Below are 26,891 nucleotides of genomic sequence, written 5' to 3' on the forward strand. Positions count from 1 at the left end.
ACCTCTTTCTCCCTGGTGTATCAGTTGTAACGGCGTCCATACCGTCTTATACCGTGAGCGTCCCTCGAATCTCAATGAGCAGGACATTGAGGAGATCGTGGTGAAGGAAAAGTACTCCACCTCGTTGCTCGCAAGTTATTTGGTGGTTGTAAGTACCATTCTTTCTACGCCTCGATCCACGAAGGACATGGCCATGCAGACTAGGGACCTCCAGTTCAGTATTAGGGTCGTGAAATCACCAAGTATCATGGTAGGATCCCTGTCTCCTACAGCTGCTCGACAAGCCACCAAATATTCGCCTCCGGCGGCGAAATCACCTGCTATATAACTGGCAAGCCAGTAAGGAGAAAATGAACACTCCGCCGAAGACTTTACGTCCCTCCAGCCAATAAACAACTGGTCTTCGTCTGCCAACCATGAAGGTTCTAACAAATAGAAAAAAAAGGCAAACACTTTCCCATCCCCGAAGCACACATAGCTTTCAGTCATGTCACTGCATGATACTCCCACTTAGCCGACGTCCATTTCTCTGGTGCGCACCACCTAAATTTTATGCCCAGGAATCGACAGGCCAATCCAGGGGGAATGCCGACACCTCCGTAAATTTCTTCGTACAGGATCATCCGAGTTCTGCATGCTGTAGCAGTGAGTCTTCGAAGGCTGTCACTAAGCAGCTGCTGAGGTTACGGCCTTCCGTTTATTCCCTCCCCCCCATTCTTCGTTGCGGCTATTCGCCAATGGAACGTTCGTGTCACTAGATACAACAAAGAACAGCAGCGTCATGTTTTTTCTTGTGCCTCCAAAAAACGAGATTGCGTCCCCTCAGTCTGACTTCTCGCGTTTTCTTCCGGCCCGCTTGGACACCCCCACAACCCCTCCCATTACAGGACGGTAATCCACCTCATGGGAAAGTCACGCTGGTCTTTTGGTATGACGTCCACTGCGAAACAGTCAGATTGAACATACATCAGTTTTCCTTCCTTGTTTCAGCTTTTCTCTTCGCAACGTCTACATTCTTTCTTAGTCCAGGTTATTGGTCAGTTCCCATCCCTTTCTGGTGCTTGACGACTTTAATGCCCACCATCCCCTTCAGGGCTCTTTGAGTACCTCTGAGGGGTTTTCTCATGGCTGACCTTCTCCATCAACTCAACCTTATGTCTTCGCACTGGAACACCCACATTCCTTTCAGACTCCGTGCACACCTATTCCCATTTGGACGTCTTTATGGTCAATTCTGACTTGCACTCCAACGACCATTTCCTGTGCACTATCCATTTGCTCAAGCGTACACCCACCTGCGTGTAAACCCAATTGGTAGCTCTGTACGACACACTAGAGACTATACTCCTCCCTGGCGACATACAACGAACATCATTTCCTGAGTAGTGATGACCAGGTAGGGTACCACAAGAACCTTAAGCTTAACGTTGAAAATGTTCCTTGCCTCGCACTTCCTCCTTGCGCTCTGTGTCCCATTCCCCTGGTGGACTGAGGCGTGCCGCACACAATTAACGCTCGGAGACTGTTTTAAGTCAGTCTTTGATCTCGAATTGTATTCGTTGCAGACAGTTGCGTGCGCAGTGTCGTCGCATTCTTAGGGATAGCGAAAAAAGCTGACTGGATTTTCTGTACTACTTGTTTTAAGAGTTCCACGTTTTCTTCAGAGGTCTGGGAGAACCTCCATAGACAGTGGGACATACGTTCATTCCCTGATTACCCATCTGACCGTAGCAGATGTCGTTATGGACACTACTGCTGTCTTAAACACTTTGTGCCGCTATGTTGCGGAGATACCTAGGTTTACTCATAACCACCCCGCCTTTCTCCTTCGGAAACGAGTGGAGTTGGCTCGGATGGTATCCTTAACTCAGAATCGTGAATGCTACACGCAGCAAAAAGGTTTTGCATCACCTCGGTACCCAGAAAACCTGAAGATAGACGTTGACTGGATGTTGTATCGCAGAGGCAGTCCCTTTGACAGTTGAGAGGTGTCATGAAACCTGCCCAAAGATTTAAACAAAGATAAATAGGCAACGCCTATTAAACGGAGGGGGTTCGACAGCCGATCAGTTCCAGTAATTCCAGCAGGAAGGAGGTAAACGGTTCGTGTTGCCAGTAGTCCAGCGATGCCCAGACGTTAAATACTGCGGCTCGTTCGCGTCCCCATTGTTACATTGTGCCAGGGAGGGTTCTCAACAAGAGAAGTGTCCAGGCGACACGGGGTGAACAAAAGCGGCGATGTTCGGGCACGGATATACAGAGAAACAGGAGCGGTCGAGGGCATGCCTCGCTCAGGCCGCCCAAGGGCTGCTACTGTAGTGGATGACAGCTACTTACGGGTTGTGGTACGGAGGAACAGTCAGCAACACCACCCTGTTGAATAATGCTTTTCGTGCAGCCACAGGATATAGTGCGCAACAGGCTACATTAACTCTTGACGTCCATGGAGAGGTCCATCTTAGTGACCACGACACCATCCAGCGCGGTCAGGATTCGCATCAGGTTCTCTTCACCGATGACTGTCGCATATGCCCTCAACAATCGTCGGAGACGTGTTTGGAGGCAACCCGGTAAGGCTGAACACCTTAAACAGACTATCCAGGGAGTGGAGCAAGGTGGTTTCCTGCTGTTTTGGGGTGGGGCCGACGTACGCCGCTGGTCGTCATGGAAGGCGCCGTAACGGCTGTACGGTACGTCAGTGCCATCCATTCACCATAGCGGCAGTATTTTGGCGAGGCATTCGCGCCTCCATCGTGCACATCTTGTGAATGACTTCATTCAGGATGACATCGCTCGACTGCAGTGGCCAGCATGTTCTCCTGACATGAATCCCATCCAACATGCCGTGGATGGATCGAAAAAGGGTTGTTTATGGATGACGTGACCTGCCAACCAATCCGACGGATATTCGCCGAATCTCCGTTGGACCAACAGTGCCTTCATAAACTTGGGGATAGTACGGCACGACGAATATAGTCATGCATCAATGCAAGAGGATGTGCTACTCGGTATTACAGGCACTGGCGTGTACTGCGATCTGGAGTACCACCTCAGAAGGTCTGGCTGTCTAGTGGTACAACATGCTATGTGTAGTTTTTATGAGCAATAAAAAAGCGGAAATGATTGTTGATTTTTCTCTCTCCCAGTTTTCTGTACAGGTTCCGGAACTATTGGATCCGAGGTAATGGCGGAACTTTCCTTGATGGGTGCCTATGCTACGAGGGTGCTCAACGATGCTCCTATCCCATGCTGATCTTACACCACAGGGTCAGAAACTGTTAACATTCAGTTGCAGCACCTTTCTGTTTTAGGCAAGCACTTTCTCCTTTGTACAGTCGCATTTGTGTAGATAGCACGTATTCCAGACGCTGGTACGAAACAACTCATAACCATACTTAAAGCCAGTAAGAACAAACAATTCTAGCTATCGCCACATTTCCCTCACAAGCTGTTTTCGCAAGGCGATGGCACATACGGTTAATGCCCGAGCAGTAGGGTGGCTAGAGTCCCGCAGTCTAAGCACTGCACAAATTGGATTTCGTGCACACCGTTCTGCAGTTACCCACCTCATCACTTCATGTAATGAAAGTTTTCTGTGGTAATACCGGCTGTGGCCATAACGTTTAATACAGAGAGCCAACGGCACCTGCTAGGGGACTGGTATCCTCTGTACTCCATACACGTGGGTCTTAAGAGCCCACAAGCCCCATTCGCTACAGGAATTTTTAAGACAGTTCTCAATATACTTATGGGTTCTGCCACGTTGGATAGCTTTGTCCAGGATAAGAGGTTACCTCAAGGCTCTACACATCGCGTCGTCCTCTTTGTTACAGCCATTAACACTAGCATGGATTCTCCCATGCTGGGCATCTTCTGCTCAACTTTTATCCACTACTTTGCGCGATATTGCAGTTCTTCATGGACTTTTCCCTTGAGCGGCGTTTCAAGACATCTCCGTCGTCTTTACTCATGAAGCATCGACTGACAGAACCGTTCGTATGAATTTCTGGCGGCACAAAAAGTTTCTTCCATCGTTACGTCTTGGGCCTGCTCCTCTTCCGTTCCGTGAAACCACGAAATTCCTAGCGCTCTAGGGCTCATCCTTGATAAGAAACTTTGTTGGTCCTCACACGTGTCTTACATTTTTCCCCCAGTCAGTCTTCTGACTGGTTTGATGGGGTCCCGCTATGAATTCCTCTCATGGGCTAGCCTTTTCATCTCAGAGTAGCACTTGCAACCTACGTCCTCAATTATTTGCTGAACGTATTCGTCTCCATATTCTTCTACAGTTTTTAACCTCTACAACTGCATGTAGTAAAGTGGAAGTCATCCCTAATGTCTTGCCAGATGTCCTATCATCCTGTCTTTTCTCCCTGTCAGTGTGTCGCACATATTCGTTTCGTTTCGATTCTATGCAGAAGCGTATCCATCCACCTAATTTCAAACATTCGCCTGTAGCATCATTCGCCTCAAATATCAGGACTCTCTTCTGTTCCGATTTGCCAGTCTACCAACCATACGATGCTTACATTCTCAGAAATTTCTTACTCAAATTAAGGCCGATATTGGATATTAGACTTTCCTAGGCCAGGAATACCCTTTCTGCTTTTGATGTCCTTCCTTCGAACTTGATTGGTTATTTTGTTATGTAGGTAGCAGAATTCCTTAACTTCAACTTAATGACCTCAATCTTGACATGTTTGCTGTTGTCATTCCTTCTACTTCTCAGTACTCTCATCTTTCTTCGATTTACTCTTAATCCATGTTCTGTGCTCACTAGAGGGTTCATTCGATTCAGCAGATCATTTAATTCTTCTTCAGTTTCACTCGGGATAGTAATATCAGCAAATCCTATCATTGATACCCTTTCACCTTGAATTTTAGTTGCAGTACTGAACCATTTTTGTTTCCATTATTGATTCTTCGATGTGCAGATAGGAGAGTAGGGGCGAAAGACTACATCCTAGGTTTACACACTTTTTAATCCGAGCATTTCGTTCTTGGCATCCCACTCTCGTTAGACATTCTTGGGTCTTGTACATATTGTATATTACCCGTCTCTCCCTATGCCTTACCTCTATTTTTCTCAGGATTTCGAACATCATGCATCATTTTACATTGTCGAACATGGCCGAGCGGTTCTAGGTGCTTCAGTTCGGAACCGCGCTGCTGCTACGGTCGCAGGTTCGAAGCCTGCGTCGGGCATGGATGTGTCATGTCCTTATGTTAGTTAGGTTTAAGTAGTTCTAAGTCTCGGGGACTAATAGTGCTCAGAGCCATTGTCGAACGTTTTTTTCCAGATCGACAAAGCCTATGAACGTGTCTCGATGTATCTTCCGTTGTTTCCATTATTAACCGCAACCTCAGAATTGCCCCTCTCGTGTCTTTACTTCTCCTAAAGCGAAACTGACGTTATCTAGCGCATCTTCAACTTTCTTTTAGGTTCGTCTGTGTATTATTCTTGTAAGCAACCTGGATGCAAGGGTTGTTCAGCTGATTGTGTGATAATTCTCGCACTTGTCAGCTCTTGCCGTCTCTGGAATTGTGCGCGTGATATTTTTCCGAAACTCAAATATGATGTCGCCAGGCTCTCACTTTCTACGCACCGAGAAAAGTTTTGTTGCATCGTTCCCTAATGATTTTAGAAATTCTGATGGATTGTTCTCTCTTCTGTCTTATTTGATCGTAAGTCCTCTGAAAGACTCTTAAATTCTGGTTCTAATGCTGGTTCTCTTATCTCTCATAAATAGACTACAGTTTCTTCTATCATATCAGACAAATCTCTCCTCCCACAGAGGCCTTCATTGTACTCTTTCCGCCTATCCGCTCTCTCCTCTGCATTTAACAGTGCAATTCCCTTTGCACTCTTAACATTACTACCCTTGCTTTTGTCACCGAAGGTTGCTTTGTCCTTCCTGTGTGCTGAGTCAATACTTCCGACAAACATTTCCTTTTCGATTTCTTCACATTTTTCTTGCTGCCTAGTGGATCAAGTTGTAGGCTCGTGGTAACAATGAGGCTTCGTTTCCATTACGGGTGCGGAACAATTTTTCATTTGTAGAGTCTTTCCTCACTCATAAGAGGGAAGTTCCATCTTCAGCACTGAATAAATAATAAAGGTAGGATCTTGCATTTGACTGTAAGACAAAGCTGCATCGCTCTATCGCAGAGCCAGACGATAGTCCGCAGCAGATGGTATCGAAGCCTCGCTGAAGGCCAGCCCGGAGTGCGGACCGCGATGCACAGAATAAATGACCTTGCGCCGGGCGTGAACCGCGACCCTGAGCTGGGCTGCTCACAATCTGCTCCGTCACTCGGCCGTTGCTGCCGCTGACGGCCAAGACTGATTGTCAATGGAAGGTTCCCACTTCGACGCCAAATTGTTGGGGGGCAGTGGATATTCCAGCAGTGCAGAAGGTACAGTTGCTGTATGCTGCTCTCAAACTGAAATCCTGCAGATTTTGGTAGTGAAAAAACACTTATGACGTTACAAGTGGAAGCCATTCCTGCAGTAAAGAAAGGTGCTGATAACTAATGGGTCTACACTTTACAGCCTTCCTTAATGTGTGTTGGTGCACCTTCAGAATGCAATACTGCGGTCATTCTGCGTGGTGTGGATTCCACAAGTTGGTGGTAGGTTTCCGAAGGTCTGTTGCACCAGATGCCCGGTGGTTTGTAGCGCGGAACTGGTGTAAATTACAATAAGGGTTTAATGCATCCTAATAAAATTAACAGATGTTCATGAAGTTATTTTTTCCCCGCACACAGAGGATGCCAAGTGTAAAGTATTCATGAGCGTGCTTCAATAAAAAATCCCAAAAGATGCAAATTTTCTGTCCTCAAATACTACACATTGCGTTTCTGAATGTAAAGTTTCCCCACGGAAAAAGATGTGCCAGGATTCTCTCTCACTGTGGATTTCAGTAACTACTGTCACCATCCACTGTCGTTCCATAACTTCAAGCAGATTGCTTACCTCTCGTCTAGTAAATACGTACCTGTCGACCCAATTTTATTCTTTCAGCTTACCGCATACTCTGACGTGCCTGCAGTAAACTGTGCAAATAAAGTGGCAAATGGGAAAGAGTTCAGTGCTGTTAGAATTGAAATAACGGAACATTTGGGTTCCACTGGATTCTACTTATAGAAGCCAAAAATCTAGATTGATTCTGAGAGCCATTCTGTCGTTAATATTCATAACAAGATTCGCGGTCAGTAACCATTAGTTCGCAGCACCGCAAAAGTCGCAATAATATACATTGCACGATCTTAGAATTAACATGAGACCCTAGAAATATTTGAGGCAAATTTAACATTTAATTCCGTCTCTACGCAGAGCTGCTCTTGACACACTCGCTAGCGTGTTGCTACCTCGAAAACCGATCGTACACTGACTTCGATTAACTAAGCATTCCACAAGAACGTCATTAGAGGAAATTTTCTACGGTTCCGCCTTTACACGAGATCTTATTCTGTATAAGGATTCACGTATTACCTACTCCTAAACTGGTCGTAGACAAGTAGTGAGCTATCTTAGGAGTTCGGCGCATAGCCTCTCAGGGTGTACTTCTGATTAGTCCATGCTTCTCGTCAATAAGTATAACTTGTAATTAGCATTCCTTGATGAACTGAGTGTTGAAATTCTAACACTCTCAGTGCAAGTCACGCCAATACGGTTGGAGGTGTATACTAATGGCTGAACAGTAAATGTAAACAATAAGGCTGGCTCCTTGACGCCCAGCGTTCTATGGGAATCCCCATGTCTCCCTGCTCCAGTACGGTACGGCTTTTCCCCGCTCGGCCGTTCTCAAGCTGTGACCATATGGCGCGTCTCTCGAAGAGTTTGCTCTGTGATCCTGCCCATTCGCTAGAGTCTCGTAACAAAATCTTCCTATACTGTGCATTAACATATGTTAGAAGATGTCGCCATCGGGAAGACACCAAGCATAAAGGGATGCAGTTGGTTCAAGAACAGTTACCCCCCCCCCACACACACACACACACACACACACACACACACTACCTTTCTCTGGATGACAGCTATTCGAGTACGGCCATTCAGCGGGTGCATCAGACATGACGCATCGGACCAGACGACACGTTTCTATTGCTCTACGGTCCAATCTCGATGATAATCTGCCCTCTGCAATTCTAATTGACAGTGTCTTCTGCTCTATGAGAACACCTGAGGGGCGTCAGCTGCGAAGCCCCATCTACAACAACGTACACTGAACGGCGTGGTCAGAGACGCGTGTGCCTACACCCGTAATGTACCGTGTCTTCAGATGTGACACACACTGCGGTCTGGCATGTTATACGGAGTGCGCAAGACTCCGACCTCCACGTCTTGGGTGGCGCGTATCGTCGCTGTCTCCGTTCGGCTTGCATACTTACTTACTGCGTCACTTCAACGCATCCAGTCTCGAGCTGGGTAGTGGTCATAATGTTCCGTATTTTCAGTGTACGTCCCTCTTGTGAGCTGTTAGAATCTCACCCACGAACCCTGCCTTCCTTCTTAATTCAAAACGATCCTGCACGAACACTGTCAACAGGTAAGTAAATGTATATGAGAGAGATTGTGTAGCTTTCCTATCACCTCGAGCAAAACATGCGATGTTGATATTAAACGTTCTATTACCGACTTCCCTTTGCAATTAAAGCTTAAGCTTTCTACTGCAGGTTTTGTTGACAGGACTTGAGACCTTGGTCTCCTGTATTCTTACTTCTAGCCAGTTAAATAAGGCTATATCCTGTGCCTAGTTGCTTATTCCAGTAATAAAATAAAAATTTTGCCAGAAGGCAAGGTCATCGTTATGCTGTACGTATGGACTTCAAGCTTTCCGTAAAGTCTTCAGGCGGTAGACAGCTCTAACGTAGTTTGCAGTACACAGCGTGATTCAAAAGATCAATGCTTTGCCACAAGACTAAAGTCTACGTTGATGAATGTAGGAATTTTCGTTGAATTTTTACGTTCACGACTACGAAGTTTTTGTTTCGAAAGCGTTCTCTCATTTTCCAAGATCATCACACACAGATGAAGCCTTTAGATTGCTTTCGCAGCTGAAGTTGACGGTAAAGATTCCATTTATGTTTCACAAATATGCAACGTGCTTTTCACCGGACATGCACCAAACACCCAGTAATAGTGAAAATCATCCCATACCATGAAAAATATACCTCACTCATAGATGCTCTTTACGGCAGATAGATTGTTGAGTCAGCTCACGGTTAGTAAACGCTCTTATGTGCAAGTGTCAGAGCGGTGATCATACGAAATGAAATTTTACACACGTTTTCCCATGTTCCATGCTCATTGGGCAATGAGTGAACCGGTAGGCTGCATTAGGGAAACCCTTACTGAAGATTAATAATTGGCACCAAATTTACTCAAGAGTTAGACAAAACCATGTAGTCGATAGACTACCTCCATTATGGTGGTACCTACAGTCACGTGTAAGCATTAGTACACTGTTACTGTCGAATAGCAATGACAATGATGTACAGAAACTATAATAAAATTAATATACATCAATACATGCTACAATGAAAGGAACCCATAAGTTTGACAAATAATGTAGAGCGGGTACCAGATATGCCCCGTTGTCTTGGAACCCTGTAAGTTTTACAGTGAAATTAACTGACTTGCTTTAGGCACGAAAAGACCCAGTCTAGTAACACTGGGCCGACAGCTCGTAAAAGACATAGGTTCTGGTCTCTACAAGCGTAAGGGACGCGAAACCGCAAAAGAGCGCAATAGGATGGCAGCTAAAAATTTTTGTGAATTTTCTTTGGCTACACCGGTTTAGTTCCATTTAATGTAAAAATGAGATACGTAAAACTTGTTCGCAGTAGGGTAAGGGTAAGAAGTGCCCCTTGGTCTTGAAAATCAAGCAAAAAGAGGGAAAAATCGTGCGAAGTGTTACACTTGCACGATAATTGCATTCATTACATGGTATAGGCAAGTTGTTAATTTGTCTCCTAATTAAAGGCGTTATTGTTTCACAAATCTAAGAAATTTACTCGTATAGTATTTGAATCAAATAACTAAGTTAATGTCTGGCACTTCCATAATTCGCCAGCCTTGACGGAACTGTACGTTCGACACACCGAGCTGCTCTTTACAATATACCATGTCGTGGCATTTTCTCCCATACTCTAGCGATAATCTAAAACGCAATGTGTTCAGGCGTTAGTCATTGTAGAAAAAACTTCTTTAGTGATAAAGAAAAAACTGATTGCACTAAAAGAAAACCATTTCTGATACAGACGTTTTCTGATAAGTGTGTACGTTGGACGACTGAGTATCTCCTGAAGCCGCAGCAGTGTATTCGAATTGCAGTGTTCTTTCAAAACTTGAGAAACATAACATAAACCTTTTGTCATCTTGGCCATCTTGGATCGTAATTAGGCTTCGGAATAGCGATCAAAACTAACCAATGCATTCAACCTTGAGACGCAAATTTAAGTTTAAATTACGCTTCTGTTACTTACGAACGTTTGAGATGAATTGTTTATGCCATAACGTACTTTCCTTTCTTCAAATTTAGCCGCCGAGGGACACCCTTACTTTTGTTGAATGCAAATTGCAACCTCTTTCTTGTAACAGAAAGACACTGGCTGTATATGGAAGAAAAAAATCAAACAGGAAAAATGTCGCCCTAAAGCAAGTGGTATAAACTAAAAGGCTAGTAATCCCAGTTTATTTAAAGAACAGAGCTCCCATGCATAAGACAGCTTCACACGTCTCTATTACTTTACAAATAATTAAATGTTACATGTTCAACCTTTAGCACTAAAGCGAGAAAGTAAAGGTTCGTAATTACGTGTAATTAAAGTTCGTTAGAAATCACAAAGTCCTTTGCTTAGCAAATACTGGATAAAAGAAGTTGGGGTACTGGAAACGAGCCAGTTACGTTCCATCAAAAGACTATCTCTGTGCTATTTCTAACTGCAGTATTGCGCTAGACATTTTACAGTTACCTTGGAATAGGTTACGGCAAAATTTAAATTAACTGTAAAGAAGCTCCTATAGAAACAATTATTGTGTGAAAAACGTAATAAGAGTAAGAATACAGAAATTGAATCAAATGCTTTTGCCTGCGAAGTCAGCAGTGCTTGAAGACTTCAGTGTCAACGGTAGCAGAATATTGTCAGTTGATCAACAAAGTAAGAAATTTTGGTCGAGTGTATACGGTGTCAGGAGCACGAAAGTTGTCTGAAGTCACTTCGGAATGAGGCGGGAACTGAAGATAGCAAAGGAAAAGCAGAAATGCTTAACTGTTTTCAAATGCTCCTTTACAGAGGAAAACTCAGGAAACTTGCCCAAATTTAATCCTCGTACCACTGAAAAGGTTAATGAAAACGTTGTTAGTGTCACGGGTGTTGACACAGCTGAAATCATTAAAATACAAATGAATGACGGAATCCCTACCACATTCTACACTGAACTTGCTGCTGAGATAGCCCCTCTTCTAACTACAACCTGTCATAGATGTCTGACAAAAAACCGTCCCCAATTTTTTGTGCGAGCTTAGGTCACACCCCTCTACAAGAAAACTACAGACAAATCTCCTTAACGTCGATTTTTTGTAGAGTATTACAAAATACTCCTGGCTCAAACATAATGACATTTCTCGAGCAGACTGGCACGCTGCATGCCAACCAGGATACATTCCGAAAATACCGATCACGCAAAACCCAACTCAAGTTTCTCACATGACATACTGAAATCTTTGTATCGAGACATAGATTCAGTATTTTCTGATTTACCGAAAGCGTTTGACTCAGTACAACTTTTACGGTTATTGTCAAAAGTAAGATCATGTGGTGTATAAAGCGAAATTAGCGATCGGATTGAGGATCTTTGCTATGGAGGACGCAGCATGTTTACCTCCCAAAGTGTGTCGTCGCTAGGATGTACAAACAGATTCGGACGTGCCCCAGGGAAGTTTGTTGGGACCCTTGCTGTTAACGTTAAAAGTTAATGACCTTGCTCTACATTTTGACCTTAGCTTTTTAGCAATGCAATTTAACATGACAACTTTCATGACGTACAAAAGCTACTCATCCTGGTTAATGTGTCATGCGTAGTTTGGTATGTATTTTATACGATTTTGGAAAATCTTAGGAAGACATCCCTGGTGGGTGTCGAAACATAGGTCAGTATATCTACCAGTTACGTACAACCGGTTGACTGTATAATCCTGTGTTAAAAATGTATAAATTTTTGCCCTCTGGAAACTGTTAATAGGCAACCCGCAACTGGGGCTGGTTTATGGGATAGCTATTCAGTGATATAAATGTGACTAGCCTGGCGGTGGTGTAATGTGAGCAGGAAGAGTGTATACTACTTCGAAAGAGGCACGGGTGCTAAACTAGTTCATCACCATAGACAGGTCGGAACACCCTGACTTGATTAATCGAGCTTTCAAAACCTTTATCCGAAATCTAATTGAGCTGCTTTTTTAAAATACCAGCTTGTTGACTGACTGTTTAGCAAGGTATTTTGTAGGCGGTGTATTTGAAAAGGGATCCGTCTATATGGTCTCGACCTACGTTTCACCGCCTTTAACGCTTGCGCCAAGCAAGTTTTGCTTTTCGCATGGTGAGGTATTACTCGCGAACCGTAACTTAGTGGCTTGTGAATGGGGATCACGTTGCGTGGGGCGAGCGCGCACGTGTCCGTGTCCCACTTGCTTTTTATGAGTTCCACAAAACAATGCACATGACGGGGGAAATAACTCAGATTTCAGTTAGCGTAGTCAGAATGAAACGCAGAAAACTGTCTGGAAATTAGTGAATGCAAAAACCAACCCTGACGTTGTAAAAGGGGCATCGTATATTTTATCGTTTGCTGGCTTTTGGGACCGAGCGGTTCTAGGCGCTTGTCTGGAACCGCGCGTGCTACTATCGCAGGTTCGAATACTGCTTCTGGCATGGATATGTGTGATGTCCTTAGGTTAGTTAGGTTTAAGTAGTTCTAAATCTAGGGGACTGACGTCAGATGTAAAGTACCATAGTGCTCAGAGCCATTTGAATCATTTTTCATAGTTTTTGGCTGAGATTATTTTTTGTGTGGCAGTGTTTTCAATGATGAACGTAGTGTAATCCAAAGTGTAGGAAAAAGACCATGTTTTGGTCTGAGGTTGGCTCTGACAACACATTACATTGTTACAAACTTCGCAATAATATGTAACGCAAAGTATCACAAACTTTTTTTCACCATTTAAGGTGGTGTATATTTTAATCATTTTCACGTGCAATTTCTTGAAAACTGAGCAGTAGGCCTAAAACTTAAGATTTACCTTCTGTTTATAGTGTGATTAAAACGGTTAATTTAGGGTACAGTGGTATTTTGCTCTTCCACCTATAAGAATTTTTAAATCCGTAGGTCTCTAAACGGTCTACATTACATGTAGATCTCGAGCCTAAACAACTGGCCACCTCTAGACTAAGGAATTCGAAGCGACGCCGCAGTAGGTGAGCGTCTGTGGGGACACGCAGAGTGCGTGAGGACGGGTGGCGGTGCGCCCCACGCACTCTGCGTGTCCCCCTGTCGGGCGGCGCTCCTTGTCTGAATGTTTCATGAGTCGGCGGCCCTCGTCTCCCCGCCACAAACGACGCTCTCAGGACCTGGGGAGCTGTGCCCGCAGAGAGCCGGCGAAACACGTCACCGTGTGACGCACACCGCCGGCACGGGCAGAAACACCTCCGGTCTGCGTTGTTCTTCTGATGGGTTCATCACGATTTCCTGTTACTCTCAACTTTATTTTTTTTTACTCCAGACACACATCGTCTCTCTAGTTTCTCACCGCGCGTTATACAATGACGTACTACGTGAAAGACCATAGACAGGCAAAAGCAGCTGCACTTACACTGCTTATTCCACCTCATACTATGTGATTTGCTGGAACAAGGGAAATAATCCAACACGATCGCCTAAGACCGAATAAATATCATTTTAAAATACGAAGTCCTGGGGGTTCTAAGGGTCATAAAGATTATTAACCTCTGAAACCGAACCTTAGGGTACGAATAATTAGGTTAACTCGTCCAAAGGCGTAAACTAAAGCCCAGGCCGCTGAAGAAACAGTACCGCGGAGCAGATTCACAAGAACCATAAAGCAGGAAGAGACACAAATGTTTCAAACAATGTGCCAGAATATTAAAATGCAGTAATTTGTATTTATTAAATATTTATTAAAATCTCATAACCATGTTGCAGACGGTCTATTTGCAATTGATACAAAGACCACAGATATTATCGAGTCTCAGGTATGTTGCATAGGAACCAGCTATGCGCACCCCAGCTACCAGCTATGCGCACATCGTTTGTCTGTAACCAAAGTCACATTTCGACCAGGCTTGTGTAGCGGTTGAACGGCTCTGCCGCCATGCTAGCAGAAACAATTCAGATCCCACCAATGCATTGTTTTTCCAATTTCATTGTACAGATTCCACAAATAGTACGTAATGCAAGCAAAATTATTAAAGCGTAGTCTTTCTCGTCATAGTAATTTCATTAAGTTCATTACAGCAAACTTTCTCCAAAAAATCTACACCGTTTCTTACAGGATAGATAACGGTTTCGTCTAAGTCGCTATTGCTCGCTGTGCTAGAACAGATTTCCGGATGGTATTTGTCATACCGAAACACACATTCGTAGAGCACCAGGCACGTTTGATGAAAGCTACGGCCTTGCATGCACGCGGGTTTTCCAGAAGATTCCGGGAAACGCTGTTCATTTAACTTAAAACGGATGGTTCTACCGTCGATCAGCTAAGATGCGAAACACGCATATTTCATCATTACTGTCAAAGCAGATGTACTGAATTGATGGGTAATTAAGGAATATATTTTTATGGAAACTTCGCTTGAATTACTTTATCCTTTAACGTCTTAGTAGCATTTCCGTTGAAATTGTCACCTTTCAGTAAAAATAATTACTTTCGGCAGAGAAAAGTAATTTTTTACATCGTGCCAATAATTTACTAATAGCAGGGTTATTTCCCTCAAAGTGTTGTCTTTTCAATTTTTATAATTGCAGGGTGAAGGGGCCATAGACCTACCCATTCACTAAAATTAACAGCTTTAATACTCTTCCATATTCCACTCTACAGTTACTTATTTTTAAACACAATACTTACACACCCATATCGAGAGAAGGTATTCCGTGCAGGAGAAACAGCTACTGTTGAAATTAATCATTTCAGGACAGTTAAGTCACACTCAGCATGTTTCATAGTGTTTTCACTCTTTAAAGTCAACTGCTGTACTTCAAATGTTACTTCGAGGGCTTTTGATGACACTCTTGAAAATTAAAGAACGAAAGGTCACTAAAACATCCTAAGTGCGATCCGTAGTTGTCCTAACAAACTTTAATACACCGTCCTAAACACACAAAAGATCGGTACTGAGCCAACAAACATTCGACCCGGCGGCCACTGCAGGAGATGTGTCCAAACGCCGACCGACGCCTACTCTTAGACTTTATCGCCAGCAGGCCGAACTGCAACCAAGACCAACCGCTTCGCTGGCTCAATGTGTCGCCTGTTGACAATAAGCAAATCTCGGCCAACGAAGCCTCTGTTGGCTAGTGTGTACGCGCCTCACAGCAGCGCCGTGTATATCCTCGCCTAATCCGGTCTCTTAGGTGTCTACACTGCACTGCATCACATCCCATCCACGAGCCACGCTAACTGTTACCCGGTGTTGCCTTCCTCCAGACGCAGCACAGTATGCCTCTAGTCAGTCTTCCCACCGACCACCATTGCCCTCTCACAGGCTCCACCCAGCCATGTATTCCACACCACGTGCGGGAAGTACCATTCTGGAACTGGCACAGTGTGCCCTGTTCTTTATGTTTTTTCTTCTGTTGAACGGACTGCTTGGAACTCAGTTCTAATGCCGAAATACGCGCAAATTTTTAAGTGGATCTAGCTCATAACTTTAGGACACTGTAAAATATACACGTAATAGGTAAGGACTTTGGTGTTCCATACTGGCTTACTTTCTTCAATTTTCTCAAGAGTTTGTGGAGGGAGGAGGCGCGAAATGTCGGTGGGGGTTGCACGCTGATGCTGGAAGACATTAAGACTGACATATCTGTGCTCTGCTGTGCAGTTAATACGGCGCGACCGAGGCGGACCATTAGCTGCTGCCAGCAAAGGACTGCAGGGCTACCTATAGCCGACAAAAGACAGGAACGAAACTGCTGCGCCCTTACGCATATCTAACGAACCACCAAAATATCAACACACTGGAAATAGTAGGCTGGCACATGAGGTCGTAGCGTTTTACCATACGTTTAATGATCACAACATAAACAAGGCTTCACGCATCAACAGTAGATTCTGTCACTAGTCATGTCTGCCACAGCTAGGGTAAGTTCTAGATTCTGCAACTATAGAAACCACATGGTTTTGAGGCGGATAACTAAGAGCCATGATTGGAGAGCGTTTTCATGTGGAAAGGAAATATCTTGAAGGTTGCGTAAGAGATGGATAAGGTTGGTGCGTAATGACTTCCAACGCAACTACTATACTTTGTCGGTCTCGCTGGCATCCAAATGTTCAGGGAAAACAAAGGTGCCAGTCCAAAAATGGAATCAGGCTCGTCAAATAGTCAAATTTCTTTTCGAACATGTTAGCGAAAATGCAATGCGGCTCGTTCTTCTTGCGTAAGAGCTTGGTACCATCCTTAAGTGAATTGTTTCCTACTCGGTCAATTGTTGTTCAAAGTCGCAATCAAGTATCTTCTCGTCAGATTCAGTGAATATGCACTATTTTAATTTCGCTTCTGAAAATACATACCAACCATTGCCATCGTAATAGCAGCTTCATATTAATCCAGCTCAGTATAAGGGAAATACAGACGTAGTCCCTCTGTTGCTATGTTAATGGAATTCGGTGCTTCAGAAGCCAAAGATATGAGCTACCTTCATTAAAACAACATTCGTATTTGTTTTGTAGGGAGCACATTGTGCTCATGTGGGAGCAGTCTGGATGCTTGTAAGACACCAAACTGGTAGCCAAAACCGCAGGAATTCTTTTTATTTCATGATTACCGGTTTCGACGAAACTAAATCCGCCATAATTTTATCTTGGAACTCTTCCATTTGGTCCGTGTTTGCATAGAAAAACAACAATATCAGAAGTTGCGTCCGCCTTGATGCAAAACACCTTGTTATATGTTTAATTTCTTTATTTTCCCATACTAGTTTCGGCGACAAATATCACCATCATCAGTGGGCTTCTCTAATCTTATTTATTGCAAGTTACATAATGTTTTTGAGCATTATTTTTGCTGTCTGCACGGAGTAAACATGTTGCAGACAGCAAAAATAATGCTCAAAAACATTACGTAACTTGCAATAAATAAGATTAGAAAAGCCCACTGATGATGGTGATATTTGTCGCCGAAACTAGTATGGGAAAATAAAGAAATTAAACATATAACAAGGTGTTTTGCATCAAGGCGGACACAACTTCTGATATTGTTGTAAATCCGCCATCATCGGATCTAGGGAGGACAGAAAACACTAAACGTGGGCTTGGATCCCACTTCTACAACATGTATACATATAAATCTAGTTACATACCTTAGGACACATACAGGTTACAACATCGAGGCACACAATGGTGATTATAATACTTGCCTGTAACACGCAGGCCTTACAAAATTGTCGTGAGTAGCAAGCAGGCGTCCAAGAGAGATGACATTTGTGTTAAGTGTCTCCATCACATATAAGCGTACGCTAGGTACTACCGCAACTCCGGCTCTGTTCGTACTGTACAGGCCGCGTCGCGAGATGGCGCTAACAGAAGAGGCGCCAATGAATGTCACAGCTCGCGTCATAACAGGCTCTGCGTGTGTGGTAACATAGTCATTAGGGCTGACCTACACAATTGCACAACTGCCTGCTCACATATACGACATATCGAAAGGCAATTGCAAATTTCATGAGAACTGCGGAATTACAAAAATGTACATCTGTCTGGTCCTATACGTAAGAAGATAGGATCATTCATAGATACCTTATGGGGGTCTCAGGGTTATACACGGCACATCGGTCTGGTGATACATAAAATCTACCGAAAGTATAAACAAATTTTAAGAACATTACAGGGTTACACAGTGGAACCTGTCAGGTCGTATACAAAAATACGAATACCGAAACCTGTAATCTTGAAATACAAGAATTCCTACGACCTTGGCTACTAGTTTGTTACATTCGTACTTATAACGAAAGTCATGAATTCCCTTAATCTTTGCTCCAGCTCATTGTGACAAGTTACACGATAAATTGTTCACGTCCCTGCAAAGCACTTACCAGCTTTGGAATGGAATGGGCTTTCAACACACGTCCGAAATAAAGTTAATTACCAAACAGATATTTCGTATCGCAAAATAGAAAAAATAAAAGTGCAAACGTGGAGGGACGAAAAGGGCTCCTTCAGCAGATTATGTATCCCAGTTTATGAGACCGTTACGCAAGTAATATTTAAAATGTGGAGACTTAACGCTGTCCGTACCTTCACCTCTCCTATAAAAACAGAAGTTTTAAAATATGCGCGCACGTTAACTGATGGGAAGGAAGAAGTTTCAAACGGGAGCAATTGTGTACGGAAAACGCCGCGGCTTTATAGCTGGATCGATGGATTCCGCGTAAATGTGAATCCATTTTCGTCTCCAAAGCTGCGCTATGCGCGTGCTAAATTTCGCACGTGATGGCCGCCGCTACTGGGCCCCTGCTAACAGTTGGCGATCGGGTTCTCTTTGTCTTTTATGGCCGCCGTTCTGGCAATGGCCATCGGAAAAACATTAAGGCCGCGTGTGGCAGGATTGTTGAGCCTGTGCGGGCCAGAGAACTACCCTGCTGCTATGGCGAAGCTCAAACGGCCAGCAAGTTGACGTGAGTTATGGTGACTTGGCAACTTCATGTGACGTGGCGCCAGCCCGTAGCGTGCACCCGCGTTGTTAGCCAATTCCGTGCCAGCCGGTCGTCAATTCGAACGTTATTTGCGTGCAAGCTGCTGCGCGCCGCAGAAATGCGCACCATTCGGGCTGGTCTGTTATGCAGAGGTCCTCATTCCTCCCGAAACGGCAGTTCCAGTTCAGCTTAAGACGGTCGGTCACTCGGTATCTCCAAATGAGTGGCACTGAATCTCTCTGTTAAGAGCAACATCTGGTGGGATGAGGGCCGCGATAATGAGTTCATCACCCATTAACACCGATAATCCACCTTCTATCCTATAAATCATCAATGACTGAGTGAGGGAATCAGCCTGCTCCAAACGTTAATCGAGGAGGAGACTCAAACCCAGTCGACATAAGCCATGCCGACCTTGCAGTAGGTTTCTAACCGCAGAGCTAACGTAGAGTGCAGGGCGTTCACAGCAGTGTTCGTTGGTTGGAACCACTATGTCTAGCAGTTCGTAATATACATAACGGTACTAGTCTGAAATTTCTTGATAGTTGACAATCTAAGCATTTGGGCTGGTGTCCTCCACAGTAGGGACTCGGTGTTTATCATTTCATTTGTGACAGTGACTGGATTGGATCGTGTAAAATTAGGGACTTTGTATGGGTGCTGATCGCGCAGTTGAGCGTCCCACTAACCAATCAGCATCCAATCAGAGCGCTCAAATATACGCCAAAATTGTTCGCCGTTTGCCAAACTGCCATAATAGTTAATTAACTCACTTTAATTCCTTATCCGGTATTATTTCTTGGTGTGTTTGGATCATGAATTATGGGTCTGGCACTTCTATTCCGTATTTCAACACACACACACACACACACACACACACACACACACACACACACACACACACACACACACACACACAGAGTTCTCTATACCGAAGCGTCGATTTGCCGCTTTTGATCTAGAAAGGAAAAAAGTCCAAATACTGCTACGACGACTCACCTAGGTGGGAAAAACTATTCGACAAAACGCTCAAGAATCATTCTGACACAAACTAGAATAGAAAATAATGTTCTATAAATGGTAAAATAAAGTGACGTTAAACAGTATATGAATATACTTACGAAACTTACATTCACATCGAAAATAGGTAAGCAAATATAACAATACATACTTCAGATGTACTTCATTTTTGTTCTAACAACTTCTGAAAGCCTGGAAGTTCATTGAAATATTTGGTTTGCGTTATGATTATCGTTCCTGTTAACTGCAATAAATGCATTTCACACACAGGATAATGCTTTGCAGTTACATACGAAGACTGGCATTTCAATTTAGTTTTGTTCTTTCGTTCTGTTCTTCAGTCAGGCAGTAGCAGCCGACCGAGACAGACGCAGCAACAGGGAAGTAATGACTTCTGTGACATTCCTGAGTTCCTAACCAGGAGCGAATTTCGTATCGTCTGTGTGCTTTAATAGTTTCGTTTCTTGAGTTTCTGCGTGTAAATTTAATATCTAATAGCTACAGTTCTCGCATTTTTAGGTTTCGTCGGAAAGTAAACAGATTTTGTGGCATATTAAAAGTTCCTAATCATGGGCAAATTATTTACTTTCACCTGAGTGCTTCGGTACTTAAATTTTCAAATAACTGCGTATTACAAGACACTTCGTGCGTTTCCGTCAGGGCCTAGAATTGCGCAGCACGTGCCGATAGTCTGCTTATCTGCATACTTTAGTTTTCCACGGTCTTGATTGTGGACAGGGACTGCGATTGTTGTGTGCAGTTGCGAGAAGAGTTGGTGACAAATTGCTCTCAGCTTCAGGCTGTGATGGCTTCGGTTACACAGCTTAAGGCTGGAGTGGATGGGCACCACTGTTGCGGGCTAACTGCGAGGATCCAACGGACGTCCAGCGCGTCAGTCCTCCGATCTGTCCCAGCCGGTGGCCAACCCAGTTGCTGTTCGCACTGAGGTTACCCCCTCACCTGTGGTCGAGTGGGTGGTCGCCCCAGGGCGAAGCAGGCGGTGAAAGACATCCCAGGCGCCCCATCTTCAGGCCTCCCCGGTTTGTCCGACAAAAAGGTTCCAGGTGCTACCTCTGGCTGAGACTGTCGCTGAGCCAGGTGCTGTCGCCTGTACTGTTTCAGAGGAGACCTCTCAGCCTGCAAGATTGGGGCAATCGATGTGGGATTATGGGAGCTCCAACGTTAGTCGCGTTATGGGGCCCCTCAGGAACTTTGGTGACAAGAAGGGAAAGAAAACCAGTGTGCACTCTCTGGAATCATTCCAGATGTACAAAGGGTCCTCTCGGATGCCATGAAGAGCACAGGATGTAGCCAACTGCAGGTGGTTACTCACGTCGGTACCAATTATGTGTGTGTCACTTCGGATCAGAAGAGATTCTATCTAATTTCGAGCGGCTAAGAGAAGTGGTAAAGGCTGCCAGGGTTCCTTGCAAGATGAAACCAGAGCTCACCATTTGCAGCATAGTCGACAGAACTGTTTGCGGACATACGGGACAGAGCCGAGTGAACTGTCTGAATCTGAGGTGTGGTTGGGTTTCGCAGAAGGTCAGGTGTCTACTATCCGCAGGAGGTGGCTACACAGGTATAAGGGGCTGTGTGGCGTGGACCGGGCGGTTTCCTTAGATTAGAGGGTCTCTGGAAAACACCAGAAAGGCCTGTCACAAAGGGTGCAGGCTGAACAAAGTAAGAACGTAGATACAGGAACCAGTGGTATACCAGTTGTAAATTGTCGTAGCTGTGTTGGAACAGTACCAGAGCTCAAAGCACTAATAGAAAGCACTAAGGCTCAAATCGTTAGAGGCACTGAAAGCTGGCTAAAGCCGGATATAAGCTCAGCCGAAATTGTTGCGAAGAACGTAATGGTGTTCTGAAAGGATAGGCTAAACAAAGTTGGCGGCGGCGTGTTGGTTACTGTTAGTAGTTAAACTCGTCGCGAAATTAGAGTAGATACTTCCTGTGAGTTAGTATGGGCAGAGGTCATGAAGGGCAACCGGAATAAAATAGGATCCTTTTACTGACCTCCCAATTCAGATGACAGTTGCTGAAAGATTCAAAGAGAACTTGAATTTGATTCCAAACACGTACCCGCCTGATACGATAATAGTTGGTGATGACTTCAATTTACTCTCGGAATGTTGCGAAAAATCCATGTTTAATTCCAGAAGTACGCATAAAATATCATTCGAAATTGAGAGAAACGCATTCTCTTAAAATTATTTCGAGCAGTTGGTTCATGAGGCCACGCGAATAGTAACCGGTTGTGACAAAACACTAGATCTCTTGGCTGCAAATGATGCTCACTCAACAACGAGCATTAGAACCGATACAAAGATCAGTGAACACAGGGCTGTCGTAGCGAGGTTGAATATTGTAATTCCCAAATCCCCGAAAAATAAGCGAAAAATACACCTATTCAAGAAAGCAGATAAAAATTCACTTTACGCCTTCCTGAGAGACAATCCCCACTCATTCCAAATTAATAACGTAAGTGTAGACCAGATGTGGCTTAAGTTCAAAGACACAGTATCGCCAGCAATTGACTTATACCAAATAAATTAATGAAAGATGGAGCTGATCCTCCTTGGTACACACAACGAGTTAGAACACCGTTGCAGAAACAACGAAACATACGTGCCAAATTTAAACAGACGCAAAATCCCCAAGATTGGCCATATTTTACAGAAGCTCGAAATTTAGCGCGGACTTAAAAGTGAGATGCTTCTGTTTCCACAACTAAAATATCTCTAGACCTGGCAGAAAATCCAGAGATTTTGGTCGTATGTGAAGTACGTTACCGGCAAGAAACAATCAATACCTTTTCTGCGCGATTGCAGTGGTGATACTATCGAAGACAGTGCTTCCAAAGCAGAGTTACTAAACACAGCCTTCCGAAATGCCTTCACAAAAGACGACGAAGTAAATATTCCAGAGTTCGAATCGAGAACAGCTGCCAACGTGAGTAACGTAGAAGTAAATATCCTCGGAGTAGCGAAGCAACTTAAATCACTTAACAAAAGCAAGTCGTCTGGTCCAGACTAGACACCAATTAGGTTTCTTTCGGAGTATGCTGATGCAGTAGCTCCATACTTAACAATCGTATACGACAGTTCGCTCGACGAAGGATCCGTACCCGAAGCCTGGAAAGTTCCACAGGTCACACCAATATTCAAGAAATATAGTCCACTAAATTACAGCTCCATATCGTTAACGTCGATATGCAGCAGGATTTTGGAACATACATTGTGTTCGAACACGCGGTCTATTGACACGGTCAACATGGGTTTAGAAAACATCGCTCCTGTGAAACCCAAGTAGCTCTGTATTCACGTGAAATGCTGAGTGCTATTGACAAGGGATTGCAGATCGATTCCATATTCCTGGATTTCCGGAAGGGTTTTGAGACTACCACACAAGCATCTTGTAGTATAATTGCCTGCTTTATGAATATCGTCTGTTATGTGACTGGATTTGTGATTTCCTGTCAGAGGCCACAGTTCGTGGTAATTGACGGAAAGTCATTGAGTAAAACAGAAGAAATTTGTGGCGTTCCGCAAGGTAGTGTTATATAGGCGCTTTGCTGTTCCTTATCTATATAAACGATTTGGGAGGCAATCTGAGCAGCCGTCTTAGGTAGCTTGTAGATGACGCTGCCGTTTATCGAATAAGTCATCTGAAGATAAAAACCAATTGGAAAAGATCTAGTAAAGATATCTGAATGGTGCGAAAATTGGCAGTTCACCGTAAATAACGAAAAGTATGAGGTCTTCCACATGAGTGCTAAAAGGAACTCGTTAAACTTATGTTGCACGATAAATCAGTCTAATCTAAAAGCCTTAAATTCAACTAAATACCTAGGTATTACAATTACGAACAACTTCAATTGGAAGGAACACACAAAAACTGTTGTGGGTGAGGCTAACCAAAGATTGCGTTTTATTGGCAGGACACTTAGGAAGTGTAACAGATCTACTAAGGATAACGCCTTCATTAAGCTTGTCCATCATCTCTTAGAATATGGCTGCGCGGTGTGGGATTCATACCAGATAAAACTGACGGAATACATCGAAAAAGTTCAAAGAAAGGCAGCACGTTTTGTATTATCGCGAAATACGGGAGTGTGTGTGTCACATAAATGATACAGGATTTGGGCTGGACATTGTTAAAAAGGCGTTTTTCGTTGCGGCGGAATGTTCTCACGAAATTCCAATCACCAACTTTCTCAGAATGCGAAAATATTTTGTTGACACCGGCCTACATATAGAAAAGATCACTACAATCAGATAAGGGAAATCAGTTCGTACGGAAAGATAAGTGTCCGTTCTTTCCGTGCGCTATCCTTGATTGGAATAATAGAGAATTGTGAAGGTCGTTCGATGAACCCACTGCCAGGCACTTAACTGTGATTAGCAGAGCACCTATGTAAATGTAGGCGGGCTGGAGGACAACTACCTATGTTTAATGACCTGATGCAGACGCGGCTTTGAGAAATTCATCCAGCAACGAAGTGGTTCTGTAAAAAGTTCGCATCTGGGGGCTAATCAGATGCATAGAATGAACTGAAATGAATTGCACAAGAGCCAGGGCGATATATTTGAGAGGGAGCTTGTCAGCTCCCTCCGCCTCATGCAAAGTGTCAGCAGGAATGTCAACGGAACTCTCCGGTTTATGGGGCACTTAAGCCCCGGTTACGCTGCAGATAAAAGGTCCACTCCGCTGTTATCGTGTGTGTGTGTGTGTGTGTGTGTGTGTGTGTGTGTGTGTGTGTGTGTGTGTGTTTTTAAAACCCTTAAGTTTTCCTTTCTTTTACAGGTAGGTGTTGTAGCTGGTGTCCTGGACTGTCCTGCCTTCCATGTCAGAGTGAACTGGTAAGATTTGCGGCACTAAGCATTCGATTTCCATTCAGTCGTATGTCACTAAAACATTTTACATACAAATTGAGTGCGCAATAACAGAAAATGTATTGGCCACCTATGATAACCAGAAAGATTAAAATGACTTTGTCGATCACAAAGTACGCTAGAAAGTCGTGAACTCCAAATAAGTTCACGTTCCTATGAAACACGTTACCTAATAAAACAATTAGATCTTAAAGTGTACGCAGTTGTGCCAGGTGTTCGGGGGGAGTCTTCATTCATTGATGCCATGTCTTACGATTCGTGAGCTTAGTAGTTCCAATAAATAGAAAACCGTCTGAATGACAGTTTCTTCCGTTAACGACATATCATCTTCAGGTCTGACGCTGCAAGACGCAGATGATGATTTCTCATTTGTCTCCAGAGTACCGTAAAATTGACTGAAAATTTTGTAAAAGGATGGTGTATTTGGGATGTTGGTACAAAAAATTCTCTGTTCTCCCATAGGCTGTTACAAACACAGGTCGGTCAGTCAGTCGCTGCTATGCGGTTCCTCGGTCGTTGTAGACATAGGTATTCGACGTACGTCGGCCTGAAACTGCCGGTAAAAGTATGAGACTGTTATAAAATCAAGTGGATTTTAGAAGAGCTTAGTAGCACCTGTTCGTTTGCGACTACAAGCTTCTCCAAAATCCTGTCAATTTTATTTGGCCGAACATTTGTTCACTGCACGTTTTTCGGCGTAACACCAAATCCCCAATAGTCAACAATATAGTAAACTGTACGTCACTAAGATGGCTTTCTAAAGATTAGGTTTGTAGTCGGATGCTGCACTTCCCAGTATTTACGTCTTGAAGTTGCGATAAAAAAAAGAAAGCACTTAGTACATTCTTCACGCAGTTTGTCGTAAACTGTATTTTCAAACTAAGTTGGAAAACTGTTAGTTGATTCTTTTACTATATGGTTTTCGTGTGCTAAACTGTTTCATACTTAACCACATTTCACGTGCGGACCTATTGCGACGCGAAAAATAGTGAAATTTGTAGTCTTCACATATTGTCACCAATAAATTCACAACGTTATTTACACTTTCATTGTGACTGAAAAACACAGCTGTGGCTGTACTCCTTCATGGCCGGTTCCACGCAACTTTAGGCGCATCCTCTGGTCGTACAGATCGTTTCTGCAATGTAATATTTGGCTGTTCTGAAGCCTCTCCCCGTCCCTGATAAATTAAAACCTGCTAGAAGCGTTCGTCAAATTGATAAAAAGGGTGTGTTCCTTTTTCCCGCTAGAGGCAATGAACGTACGGTCATAAGGAACACTGAACTACTGTCTTTCGGCCTTACTGTACTTGTCATATTTTTCTATGAAATTTCTGCAGCCAGAGGGCTGTTTCTGCCTTACTGTAGAAAATTTGGGCATTTGGGTGCGGTTGACCGCAGTTCAAAATATTTGTTGGTTTTAAAAGCCAGTGTCTGAACTCCTCGTTAAGTAGGACTTCCGAATAAATTGACGAAGGGTTTTGATATTCCGGAAGTAAAAAGTATTTTCATAGTTTGCTGCGTATTGCCTTCGCCACGTCTTCCTGGTAGTAATTGGGAACTTGATCAATTTTGTTAATCGATTCATACCAAAATTGAAGTTTCCTCTTTTCGGACTTACGGGGAATCAATATGAAACATTTTAAAAATGCGTCAAATGGGTCAAAGCAAAACGTAATTTATATTCTATCCGCAGCTGAATAATAAGTCACACCACAGTGCAAATAAGTTTCTGAAAGATACAATCTACCTGTCCTTGAAGTTACATTTTAAATGCGAGATCGCAATTTAGGCCCTTACACAGTGTTTCTGCTAAGTAATCACTACTGTAAAAAGTTTCATAACATACATTATTGGAAACAATACACACATTTAAGTACTGCAAACAATTCAGCAATCGTGATAGTCTCATATATATGAAACTATAAACCTTGATTGCGATAATGAAACGAACCTTTACCTAGGTTTCAGCCCAAGTAATTGACCCCTCTTCAGATAATACTGTTTCTATAATACGTCCACGAAGGCATGGTCTAAAAATAA

The 26,891-nt window shown here is 43.6% G+C and overlaps 1 protein-coding gene across 1 annotated transcript in view; it reads left to right on the forward strand.

Annotated features, from left to right (window-relative positions):
* The window catches only part of LOC126281296 (rap guanine nucleotide exchange factor 6-like), a 758,425-nt gene that overhangs the window by 74,321 nt on the left and 657,213 nt on the right, over positions 1 to 26,891 (forward strand). The window contains exon 2 of the mRNA XM_049980129.1: positions 24,761 to 24,816. The gene's annotated coding sequence lies outside the window, so the exon portion shown is untranslated. The remainder of the gene's footprint in view (positions 1 to 24,760; positions 24,817 to 26,891) is intronic.

The sequence above is a fragment of the Schistocerca gregaria genome, chromosome 1 (genome assembly GCF_023897955.1).
Source record: "Schistocerca gregaria isolate iqSchGreg1 chromosome 1, iqSchGreg1.2, whole genome shotgun sequence".
NCBI lineage: Eukaryota > Metazoa > Arthropoda > Insecta > Orthoptera > Acrididae > Schistocerca > Schistocerca gregaria.